Raw genomic sequence first — 14,068 nt, 5'->3', positions numbered from 1 at the left:
AAAAATTTCCAAATCCTCTTTATAAATGATTTTATTCAATTTCAGAAGCATTAGAAGAATGTAGAAAATTTATAGGAATTAATTATTTTGTTGCCCCTTCTTTAAAGAATGTTTCAGATCAGCCCTTAGATTATGCTTCTAAATTTTGTGAACATTGTGAATGTATGACTAAGAATTTTAAAATTTTAAATGAGTCCAATCAGTCTTTACAACAAGAAAAATTAGTTTTACAAAAGAAAATTTCTGAATTAGAACAAGAAATTATTAATTTAAAGATTTCAAATCCAATTGTTCAGACACAATCAGGTACTATAGAACCAAAGAAGTCTATAGCTAGTCCAGCTCAAACGGAAGCTGGTAAAGACTTATCAAATCCGTTTATGGTCCTGGGCTTACCAAAAGCTCAACAGACTCAGGAGACTGTTGATTCTCTTACTCAACAGGCCGAAAATCCTGTTACAAAAAATAAAAATATTTCTGAAGACCAGATACAGCAGACTGGAAATTCTGCTACTAGACTTATAAGTCCAATAGACCTTAAACAGAAAAGCCCAATCAATTTGCCGGAATCATTTCAATCAGCTCAAGATCCAGAACAGATTTCTCAATCAGATATTAGAAGAATCAAAGAAATGTTTGATAAGATTGAAGAAATACAGCAGCAAGTTAAACAAAGTACTACAAAGAAAAAGAAAATACAGATTAAAAAGAAAAAAAGGCAAAAAGAAAATTGAACAAGAAAAAGACTTGGATAATTTTGAAGACAATAATTCAGAAGAAGATGATAATCCAGAAGGTTGTACTGATGGAGGAGACTCTTTAGACAGCATTGGCAGACATAATTATGAAACAAGATAAGGATTCATTCAGATTTTAGCTTAAAGAAGACATTTGGCAAAAAGTTACGGTGATTTTCAGACTAGACTCAACCACTTGAAGACTTTTGTCCAGATCTCAAGAAAAGATCAAGAATTATTGTACAAAAAGAAGAATCTTTACTGTTTTCTTTTTGAAAAATTTGTAAAGAATCTTACTGTTTGATAAAGTAAGATTTGATAGCATAGCTTTTTACTGTTTTCTTTTTGACGTTTTGAAAAAAGCAAAGATTCCTTGCTTTTGAAAAACGCTTCCTCTCTATTTTCTCTCCTATAAAAGGAGACCATTCTTTCATTTGTAAACACACAAGAAAATATATAAAATACAAGTTTTGAATTCTCTCAAACATGTTCTAATTTTCTTTCTCTCCCGAAAGGGAAATTCTTAATTATTCATATTCTTAGATAGAATAATATCCCACAAAAATATGTTGTTTTAAAAACTACCGATGGATCATTCCGGTAGGTATATTTTATAGTTCTAAGATATGGTGCTAATAGTTAATATTAGTTCCAGATCTATAAATTTTTTATTTTGTAAAAGTTTTATGATTTTTGTAAAGAGTTTTATGTTTCATGCTGAGTATATGATAATAGCATGTCTTAACTCCAAGTTAAAAGTTTAAACTGTTTTTAAAATAAGCCCTGAGTGACCTCTCAAAGCGTAAATGCCCAGTGAAGAGGCTAGGAAACGCATAGAAGAGGGAAAGAGATCACTGTTTTAAGAATTCTTGTTAAGGGAGTGCCAGTGGTGTCCTTACAAGAATGGAGTTAGGCCCAAGTTCATATATCTCAGATGGCATGATTTTATTAAAAAAAAAAAATATTATTTTATCAAAAGAAAAAGACATTTAAATTAAGAAAAATACTGAGTAGGATTTTTATAATTTATCCTAACAACCTCCTATAACAGCTTTAAAATCCTTGAAATAACCTCTTTTTCAGGGACCCCCCTCTTTTATATATATATATATATATATATATATATCTTACTCTATGAAATCCAAAACTGTCGTGTTCATTATGTTGGCAATCCATATCATTCTTTGAAGATCTAAGAGCACATTCAAACCTTGATTTCAATCTTTTGGTTCTTGAGATTATACAACCAAATATTTGGGAAAGCATCAAATCCTTGAATCAAAAACACCTAATTTCCTTCACACTTTAAGGAAAGTACTCAATTAGTTGGATATTGGAAGAGGTGGACTGTAAGCACAGCAAAAGCACAAGAATTGGTAATTCTTGAAATTCTACTGGGAAGAGGCAATTGTACAAGATTGGGAAGCTGTCGAGACAACAATATCTTGGAGATTACAGGAAATAGATCGGAAAGTCTAGCGGAGTTAGCTTGACATCATATAACTGTAACATTCATTATCTATAGTAGAAGTAACTGGTTTGGTCCCAAAATTTTTATCCAGTTGAGGTTTCTCCGTCAACAATACTTGTGTGCATCACTGCTTTGTTATTTATTGATTGCGACATTTAAACATAGGATAATTGGATTTGTATAATTAACCATCTAGAAACAATTAATAAGTGATTCGTTGCTTTTAATTGTGAATTCTTCACATAAGGTCAAACTAATAAATAATCTAGAACGCATAATTTGATAATCAAGAGCGTTCCGGTAATTTCACAGTAATTGTCATGTACTTTGCCTTTGTTGTAGACAATAATATTGTATTATGTAAAGTAGCTTTTCAATTGATAGCACAGCTTTTAAGAGTAAACACATACCCAGTAAGTGATATCTTCTCATCAAGATCCCCTATATAATCTCAATCTACATACCCAATGACTCCATCTGTATTTCTACCAAAATGCAAGCAAGCATTAGTAGAGCCTCTAAAGTATATGTATATTCACTGTACTACTTTAAAATATTCCTTGCCAGGATTTTTCATATACCTGCTAATTGTACTAACTATATGTACCAAATCTAGTCTTGTACAAGTTATAGTACATATAAGTGAACCAAGTGCATTGGAACAAGTAACCTAAAACATACAAGCCAAATGATAATTTAAAGTAGGTAGCAAACAAGTACAATTGCCTTTGCACTCAGCATATCGAACCTATGAAGCATCTTCTCAATGTACCCTTTTGACTTAATTAGAATTTACCATCTTTTCTATCCCTTAAGATCTCCATACTAAGAATCTTCCTTACTGTACCTAAGGTTTTTATTTTTTTTTTTTTTTTATTTTTATCTCAAACTCCTCAAAAAGTTGAGCTTTCACTTTTTTGACATCTACTTTATCTTTGTCTACTATGAGCATATTGTCAAGATATAACAACAAAATGATCCACCATCTCATTTTTTAAAGTACACACAACTATCATAACTGCTTCTAATGAAATTATGAATAGTCATGAATGAATCAAATATTTTATACCACTGCCTCAACGATTGGTTCATTCCAAACAATGACTTATTCAATAAGCACAAACACATAATTTTCCTTTCCAAAATTATGAAACCCTTTGGTTGTTGCATGTAATGCTCTCCTCAAGTTTCTCCGTACAAGAATGATGTCTTAACATCCATTTGCTCAATCTCCAAATTATTCTTGGCTACAATCCTAAGTAAAGCTCGACTTGAACTATGCTTTACAAATGGTGAGAATACATCTGTGAAGTCAACATTCGGAATCTAGCTGTAGCCCTTTTTGCAACTAATTTGGCTTTATACCTTTCAACTTCAATCGCTGATGTCCCTTCCATCCTTTTGAAGACCCACTTGAGGCGAACAATTTTTTTATCCTTGGGTAATTTCACAAGTCCCAAGTACTGTTTATTCAATGACTAAGTTTGCCTCTCATACTTCTATGAAGGTTTACTCTATCTGCAATGTCTATCTTTAGCAATTGAATACTGTGGTGCTAGTGGTGTAGGCAACATAAGCAAAGTGTTACTATCTGTCAGTTTTGAATTAACTAATTTGGAGTAGACTATTCTGGAGCCTCTAATTGTTCTCCTAAACTAATTTTCAACTCCACCTAAGTTGAATGATTATGTACCTTGGTTTATTAGAATCCCTATAAAGTGAATCACGAACCATAGCAAGTTGATCAAATTCTACATCTCTACTAACTACCATCTTCTATATCTCAGGACACCACAACTTATAGCCATTTATGTCTTATTTATACCCAAGAACGATGCACTTTCTAGACCTAGGCTCCAATTTCCCATTATTCACATAAATATAAGAAAGATACCCAAAAGATCTTCAACTCAGGATAACAAGAATGTTTATCAGACTATACCGTTTCTGGTATCTTTTTCTCAATGGCAATTAAGGGTAAGAGATTATACAAAAAACAAGCTGTAGTGCCAGCTTTAGTTCAAAATGTCTCGGGCAACCCAGAATTTGAAAACATGTAAAGAACCTTTTTCAATCAAGTTTCCATTCATTCATTCTACCATACCATTCTATAACGAAGTTCAAAGTATTGTTAAGTGTCTTTAGATACCTTCAGCCCTATAGAAGCTACTTAATTCATCTGACTAAAACTCAAACCTATTATCTGTGCATAGATGTTTTGCTTGCTTCTCTGTTTGCTTTTCTATCACTATTTTTCACTGCTTGAACATCTCAAACACACCACTCTTTTGTCTTAAGAAGAATAACCAAATATTCATGGAGAAATCATCAATCACTGTCAAGAAGTAATAAGTATATCATTTAAAAGGAACCCTAGCTGGTCCTCAAAGATATGAATGAATATATTCAAGTGTTTCCTTCGTGTTGTGCCTTCCTTTAATGAGTTAGACTCTTCTCTATTTCCTAAAGACAAAGATACGAAGCCTACAAATCTTCATCTTACTAGTCTTCTTCCTAGTCCCCTCATACTCAATCTTGCCATACCATTCTCACTAATATACGCACATGCAAAAATTTTGTAACTTCTTCATCTGTCTAAGAAAAGTAGAAAATTTTGCATTCCCTATAACTATGGAATCCTAAAAAATTTATAAGTGTGTAGAGCTTTTATGTCCCCTCATGACAACAAGAAAACCTCGGCTCATCTTCAAAACTCTATCTTTACCAGGCATCTATAACCCTTTGAGTTAATTGTGCTCAAATATATGATATTTCATTTCAATTCTGGAACGTGCCTTACATTTGTAAGTATTTTAATAATCCTATCGAACATTCTGATTCTGACTATATCAACTTAATAATTTTGCAAGGCACATTGTTTTCCATAGTTACTGCACCTCTCGAAACTCTTTCTATGTTGTAAACCAGTCTCTGTTGAGGCAAATAAGATATGTACGTGCTAAGTCAAGATCCCATTCCTTACAAGATTAAGAATGTCAGGTCTTTGCCCGTCTTTCATAACACCAGCCTTTGCTATGTTTACAGGTTATTTTCCTATACTAGAAGCACTAGAACCAGCAACCTTGTTTCTGTTTTTCAAAACATAAAAATCAACTCTAATATGTCCCTTCTTTCTATAAAAGTGACATGTTTTCTCTACATTTCTTGATTCAATCTATCCTTTTTATTCCAACTAAGATTCCTATCTTGATTTCTCTCATGAACAACTAGCCCCTCAACCTAATTTCCAATCCACTTGCAAGATACATTATTTCCTCCTTGGATATTAAAGTATCATAGACCTCATCTACAGTGAGAATTTCCAGTCTATAGAGAATAATATGTCGAAAAGTAATATATGATGGTGACAACAAACAAAACAACATCAATGCTAATCCTTCTCATCATACTAGACTTCCAATGTCTCCAAATCACCAGAAATTTCTTTGGACATAGTTAAGTGATCATCCAATGGAATTCCTTTGGACATCTAGTGAGAATACAAGCGCTGCTTCAAGTGTAACTTACTGGTCAAGCTCTTTGTCATACAAAGCTGCTTCAATTTCAATCATAGTGCAATTGCACTTTTCTCCTTTAGAATATTTTGATGTATTTGATTTAATAGATGTTAATGAATTTAGGATTGAACTTTTCAATCCCTATGCTACTTTTTATCCTATGTCCAAGTTGAAGATATCTTTTAAAAGTCAAGCAAGGCTTTCTCTAAATCCATCTACACAAAAACTACTAGAATATTTACTTGCCATAAAGTAAATCTTATGTTGCGATCCAATAACGGAATATTGTATTTCATTGTTGCCATGTAGACTAGTTTGTTATGAATTGAGAAGATAGTGACAATAATGAAATAAACGAACAAAGACGAGAACAACAAAATTTATGTGAAAATCAAAGATGAAAGAAGACCACAGAGGAAGAGAATGTCATAATAAAAAAATAATGAATGTGTTTACAACACAATCTAGATATTTTCAATTAAGATCTAAAGCTCTCAAGATATTGTATAACTATTATGATCTCAATACAATTAGTGAAGAATATATATAAACCCCAAAACTCGACTTGTAGATTAATAGAAGTCTACAAAATGTGTTAAAACACAAAATGGGCTTGGGTCGAATAACTATGCTACTCAAGCGCTAGGCAGGCGCCAAGTCTCTATTGAAATTTTGATGACGCCGCTCGAGATCCAAGCTAGCAGCCCAGGTAGCTAAATTGCAACGACTTTTCTCCTCTCTCCATAATTTAATCTTTTCAAGACCACTTCAACTAAAACTCCAATACCCTTCCAGACTTGGATCAAACTACAACATAATCCAAATGGATGGATTTGTATCATTAGTGGTTTTATCATCTAGAAGTTAGTCGAGAACTTAGAGGATATCCTTTTGAAATTATTCAAAGCACTTTACAATCTCCATAGATCCGAGGACCTATCCTTCAAAGTTGGTAATATTTATTTAGGCAAACCATCATTTTTCATTTGTTTGAAGTCCTCTATTAAGGACTAGAAGAGCCCCTTCTTCTTCATTTGTGGAGGCTGTTAGAAAAATTTGAATGCCGATTAAGGCATGTGTTTTTTTGGATGCTTATCAACTGTTAGTTCATCTTGATATATGGGTCCATAGGAAAGTCCTCAGCGATCGAGGCATGTGTTCAGTATCATTTGCTTTGGATGCCCAGGTAAAAAAGCTTGGTTCTGACATAGAGTCCAGGTAGACAACAATTATTCTAGTTCTAAGTTTCTTATACGTGTGGCAATGATGATTTCAATGCTTCACTGCTACAAGTGCTGAAATTTCGTACTAACGTTCAGATCTGGTCATGTCAGCGTTGTATTGTATTGGACGGAGGGTGAAGTGAAATAAGTGAATTTCTGCAGTGACAAAGTGCTTTATACCTGAAGGGTTTGTAGTTAATAACTGATATTTTAGCTGCATACGTATTATGAGGCAATATATGTTAGAAATATTCAGTACCCATATAGTTATAAGGAAAAAGCCAAACATCCAGGGTGGGGGACAGGGCAAAAAACGTGGACGCCACATATTGGAGGGTCGGCTGTCCAATAGGGCGATGCCATGTGGGCGCCCTTTTTTGAGCCTGTCCCCCACCCTGGACAGGAAGCTGAACTGTAGTTATAACTATGTTGATTGTCCCTAATATGATGAGAAAAGGCATCAATAATATTATCAAGAAAAAATAAATGATATACAAAGTAATAATTAATGAATTCAGCATTTTCAAAATGGTAATTATATTACCACAATAAAATCTACTTGTTACACCACATTATAATCACATCACAATTAAAATATATTTTCAATAAATACACTACAACAAGTTTACAATTATACTCCTAATCGAATAAAAACAAAAAAAGAAAAAGGAAATATAGTATTGCAGTGTACTGATCATTTCAATATTACTCATCATTTTTCTCATCCTTCCCCCCATTTTGAAGTTTTTGTTATCTTCCTTTAATCATCTAAATTGATGATGTTCGTGCTTGAGACAAGATGAAGAATAAGGGAAAGATAGTACTAGATTAACCAAGGAAGAAAGTTTGGACACAAATAATTCTAAAAGGAAAGGTTGCACCGTTGAATTTAAAATTTTATGTGTCATCTTTTAAGCATCATACAAAGTTAAAATTATTTGTAATGATTGATCAAGACTTATTTTGCACGTTGAATTTAAAATTATGAGGATCCATTCATTCCCTGATTAGCTCTAATGAGATAAATTTGATCCTGGTTACTTGACAAGATAGAGCTTTGCATAAAAGACTGGATTGCATAGGATTAATTGGTATAAATGAAAGTTCAACACCAAAATTTTAGAACATCGCTCAAATGTCTCCACTAACAGCGCCATGTATCTGTTATTTCTGGAATTAGGGTTTTTAAAGATGGTAATTTGAATTGGCATATTTTATGATTGTGGTGAAACAATAAATTGTTTTATATGAGAAATATTTAAAACCCAATTATGTAATTCTCCTTAAGGCTATTTAAGTAAAGAAAAAAATGCTTAAAATTGGGGTGTAACTATTACTAACAAAATTCATAGTGATAATATAATTACCTTTTTCAAAAATCAAGTCCATTTTTTTCAGTAAGTCTTCGTTTAGTCAGAATTGAAATAAGATTTTAGCTGATTTTGAGAAAAGATGATGAACTATGTAATTGAAAAGATGTGAATCCGATAAAATATGTAAATTAAATTAACTGTTAACTTTCATTTAGGCCTCGTTTGATAGCCATTTTTTTCAAAATACATCTCTCTCTCTCTCTTCTTTTCAACCACACATTCTTTATTAAAATAATATTATACGTAAATAAAAAGCTTTTCCTTATTTCTCAACCACATATTTTACATCAATTTACTATTCTAAAATGCATTTTTACATAAAAATGCCTATCAAACACCCCTTTAAATTAAAATATTGATTTAATTCCCTACAAAATATGAGCTAAGTATTTAAAATTAAACTGCACTTCAAATAGTAAAGCAAGAATCGTGCTCTTGAATTGGCGTGTTTAATTACACTTGATTCACAATAATTTATTAATAATTTGATATTGTAGTTGTAAAGTTCCATACATTGAAGTAACGTGATCACGCTATAGAGATTTACTTCATTACTCCATTGGTAGTAGGTGTTGTATTAATAAAAAATATTAGGGGATGATAAAAATGAAAATTGACAGGTCGCCACTATTTTGTCCCAATTTTAATACCTAAATCACTCAATTTGTAAATTAAAAATCCATGAAAGACTCCCTTTGCCTGCGTCCACGCATGTGTTCATTGCCAGGGATATACTACAGGAAATATATATTGTACAACTAATATTTCAATGATCAAATAAATCTGATTGTTAAAAATTATTTTCAACTACCAAAGGATACGTTTAATAGTAGAAAAATTAGTTGAAAATATATTATAACAACTAGAAAATTAGTTGTGAATCCTATATTTTCAATGACCAAATTAATATCGGTCATTTTGGGTGGATGCCAACGGGAGAAACCCCATCAAAATATTTGTTAATATTTAATGATAACGTTCGAAATACAAATAATATAAAAATAAATATTCAATGACCATAGTGGTTGGTCATTAACAAAGTAAAAAAAAAAAAAAAACAATTAATTTTATCTCATTGTTGGAAGTAGTGGGAAATTTGACATTCAACGACTAGTATCACTTAGAGTGTGTTTGATTACATTTATTTTCCATGGAAAATATCAATTTTCCTTTTAAATTCCTATTTGAAGTGTTTGATTGCTATTTTTTTCCATGGAAAATATTTTCCAACTTTTGAAAATATGTCTAATTTTCCTTGTTTTTAAGGAAAATATTTTCCTTGGGTAGAGGTGGTTTTTATTTTCCACAAAAAATGGAAAACATTTTCTTTTCTAGGTAATATTTTCCATACCAATCAAACACACTCTTTAGTGGTTAAAGGTGGCATTCGATGATCAAATATTTTTACTTGTTGGAAGTTGATAACAACTTGGTTACAAATTCAAATTTGGCGCCAAAATAGTTTTCAATATTCAATGACTATACTCCGTGGTAGATCTAGGAATTGGAACCAGTGAGGACAGTCGACGAATGTTAACCATTGACCCACTCAATAGTGAGATCGTTTATTAATATTTAATTAAATAATATTAAAATAATTTAATTATTATATAAATGCCCTAAAACGTAAATAACATATTAACTATCATCAAGTTTCCATTTCGAAAATCACAATTTTCACAAATATTAACAGATTGCTTAAGTCCACGGATACTAAAAGTTTCCAATTCCAAAATCCCCAATTTTCACAAAACCATCAATTTTCGCAAATTCCAGAGTCCACATCTATGATATCACATATTCTCAAATTCACAAAGTGCCTAATTTTCATAGACGTTAACTGCTGGCTCACAACTCTCAAGTCATAGATAGACTCACAGTAAATTCTTATAAAACATAAACTCATAAATTCATAATTCATAATTCATAACCGATCAATTTAACTGATAACCCATAATTTCATAATAATAAATCAATAAATGAACTAGAAGAACAAAAACTTAAAAATTAAAATTAAAAAAGAAATAAAATTGAACAAAGGCAGGAGGCTCATCACTCACTTCACACCATCACAAGTGGAATCAGTTACTGGTGATTCAGTGGTGGTGTAGTGCTGCAGTGTTCGGTGGCTCAGAATCGATGACTCGATGGTGGCTCCACGTGAGTGCCAGAAGCAAAGAATAGGGTTTGGAAATTGGAATTGGATGGTATTGTTTGATTTTGGGTTTAGGGAAGTGCTACATATACATAATTGTCCACATAATGGTGTCCTTAATTACACGTGGCACGGGATCCAACCTTTAATTCAAATTTCACACTTGCACATCAACAATCGGATGTTTGCCACATCACATTATGGATACCATTATGTACAAGTAGAATTTTCCTTGGGTTTAAAGTATGGAGTACATTTGTGGCTCTGTGTGTATGCTTTGTGAAGCGAATAAAAACAGCAAGCCAAACAGGCTTTGCATCTTCAATCTATTGGATTTAGTAATTGGGCCTAACATTTTTTTCCTCAACAACAGGCCCAAAAGAAAAAGCCCACAACTTTAAAAAACAAAATTGGCCTAAATCATTTTTGTTCATCTTCCAAATTACTCCCATTCTTCCCTGTCGGTTGCACCTGTGTTTCAACGCTTCATTCTTTGTCCATGGCAGCGCGGCGACTATAGGTTCCAGCGGAGCTAGCATGTGTGGCTATGCCCTCTCATCGGGTGTTGGTTCCGCCACTGATTATCCTATTGATCGTTGAGGATGATTTTGCAGCTAAAAACTATTTGAATTGTTTAATATTAAAACTAAGATAATTAAATGTAAGTATAATATTCATTGTCAAAAATACTAAAAAAATTTCAAATCGATTATGTCCTTCTATAACTATGTGATTTGTTTTAACAAATTTTTAAACGTTGTTGTTATTATTATTATTATTATTATTATTATTATTATTATTTGCATGTTGATAATACCTTATATATCACTGTGGCAAAAAAACCAATCCTACCCCGAATGACACAAAATTTGTTCGATTCGTTGGTTTGGTGGGATATGAGCGAGGTTTTTTACTGTCTTGGAATCGGGGCGGGGCAACTTTTTGGTGCATCATCCCATTTAACTTTAAAAAATAAAAATAAAAATAAACGAAACATATGCCCTCGAAGAGGCCGTATTGAACTTAATCGGGGCACATGGGAAATGGAGAGGAAAGTAGCTAGTAGGGTGATGCACAAAATGATCGATCATATCGAATTCATCCCATTGTCAATAAGAGTGAATAAGCCCATTTTGACAGTTATTTTACCATTTGTATGATATTCATTTTGTCGAAAATTTCGTGCAGTTTACATCGCTATTAAGTTTTCATGAAGCAAATATAACACTTTAAGTTCTCATGCTTAACTGTTTCAACATAAGATAACATTGTTAAAATATGGTTCTACTTTTATTTATTGGTAACGAGAACTTACGTCAAACCTTTTTTATCATAGATTTTTAATAGCATAATTAACTTATTTAGTACATATTTAAATCAATTTCAGTATCCTTATATTATTCCAGTATTCTAATAGACAACATATACGTATTTGATCATCATGACTTTTAATTCTGGATATACTATGCTGGACCGCGCGAGTGCTGCTATAGGCATAAAAAACATAGACACTGGCAAGTCCCCTTCATTTACTTCTCTTTGCTCTTGCTGTTGATTTCTCGTGGCCATTTGTCCAATTGGCTGTATAGGGATAGGGTTATTTAAATTGTCAGCCATTTGATGCTGCTGTTTTTGTTTGTGTTCCATGCGTCTTCGTCTGAAGGTACGTTCTATTTCCGAATCAAACGGTTCAAAAACGTCGCCTTGGACACTAAGCATACAACGAACACTCTTTTCTTTTCTTTTCTTTTTTTAAATAAAAGAAAATAAATAAATAGAAAATTTTAAAATTTAAAATAGAAAAAATAGATTAAGACTAAAAGTAATAATCCACTGCAACAGCGTCAAAAACTTGTTGTCGATTTTATCCCGCAAGTGGACGGATCGTAACAAGTAGTAAAGTGGACCTTTTGAGTCCGGATTATCGTTTCCACGAGGACTATATTTTAGTACTTAATTTATTATTCCTAACTTCTATTTAATGAAAATAAATAAATAAATAGAAATTGAATGTGATTTTTAAATCTAAATACTAGAAATTTCGTGAATGCGACAGAAAATTAGTGAGAATTCAATTAATAAATGGGAATTAGGGCGGAACAATTTCACCTATTGATCACCTTTATTTCTATTATCGAGATTCATAAGCTAAAGTAGTGTTTGGTCGAATTCTTCTATTATATTCAACTTACCCCTCTCGAGTTCTCGTTGAGTCTATTTAATTAGTTCAATTCCATATCTCTATGCGAATTAAATTTAATTAAACGAAATAACAGTTCTAAGAATTTCTAGATGACCGCAGCAATTAATATAGGTATCTCTACACGTTATATTAATTTACCGAATTTTAATATGTGGTCTAAACAAGAATCCGCATCTCTACGTAATTATTGTTCACAAAATTATTGAATAATTTGCCAAATAATTCAAAGCATTAGAAATATAATTAACAAAAATCTCAAATAAAAGAAATAAAGGTCCCAAATCAGTTACATTATTCGCCCTAAAATAAATTTAGCTAAACATATTAATGAAAGAAAAGCAAGATAAATTCATGGAAGACATCACCCGATTTATTGACGGAACGTGATTAAAGTTTTGGCACGTGAATCTCCGTCTTCAGCCGTCTTTTCTTTTATTTTTGTCTCCTGCGTCCCTCTCTTTTGTAATTCCAGCAACCAATTAATTCTTCCCAAAGCTGCCATGTGGAATATATGTATGTATATGAATTATGGCAGTCAAAATTTGAATCCCCAAGAACTCCCCAAAACTGCTGTTTTATGCGTATAGCTATTTAATTCAGCAAAAGGCAACCTACAATTTCCTCCCCTCCGTTTCCTGTGCTATTATTAGAGCCGCAATAATTTACTCCCTAAAGCTGCGGTCCAATTTTCTCCCAGCAGGCTGTCCCTCTCAATTGATTATCCACGTTCTGCCGCAGAAATTTATTTTCCCCAAAAAACTCTCTCTACATTTTCTGTTGGTTGGTTGGTATGTATATATATATTATATATAAAAAAAGTTAGGGCCACCCTAGTTGACTAAGAGAAGGACTCTCTCTCCAATTTCTTGGCTTGTACGTGTTTTTCTATATAGAATAGCCTAGCCTCTGCCTTTGTTGACTAAAGAAAACTCTAAAAAGACTCCAATTACCTCATAATTATTCTTCAAGTCATTCCACTTCTAAGTTAATGCAATGTAGTCCTTGAGTTCCTCCATCGTGCAATCAACATCCTCTTCAATTTTTCAAGTGTTGAATTTGGTCTTCAATATTGCATCCACTAGCCAATTTGTTCTTCATCCTTTTCCATTTGCTCCAAACGAGTCCATCACTAAAAACAAACTAAAATCAACTCAAGTTTAATAGAAATTAATAATTTGACGACATAAAAGCTTAATAAAATGGTCTAAAAAAAGTGCATAATTTGTACTCATTACTAGTCAACTAACTTATAAATCATCAAGGAACTCTTTTGGTTGTGCATGCCTGTACTTTTTAGAACTCTGAGCTACTTTTCTAATCTTGTGGATCAACAAGAACCTCATCCTTGAGCGTATAAACTCCAAGCACCTCTTCCCAAAACTCCAAAA

General features: G+C 32.4%; 1 long non-coding RNA gene across 1 annotated transcript; it reads right to left on the bottom strand.

Moving 5' to 3' along the window:
* Positions 1-12,953: 12,953 nt before the first annotated feature.
* On the bottom strand, positions 12,954-13,707 carry LOC111412844. The gene is made up of 2 exons (XR_002706121.1): positions 13,631-13,707; positions 12,954-13,175 (listed from the first exon to the last, which is right to left on the bottom strand). It is a non-coding gene; the product is annotated as an uncharacterized LOC111412844 (long non-coding RNA).
* Positions 13,708-14,068: the final 361 nt, after the last annotated feature.

This window comes from Olea europaea, chromosome 16 (genome assembly GCF_002742605.1).
Source record: "Olea europaea var. sylvestris chromosome 16, O_europaea_v1, whole genome shotgun sequence".
NCBI classification, from domain to species: domain Eukaryota; kingdom Viridiplantae; phylum Streptophyta; class Magnoliopsida; order Lamiales; family Oleaceae; genus Olea; species Olea europaea.
Note: the sequence above shows the minus strand (reverse complement) of the source record. Positions and strands in the feature narration are given on the sequence as shown.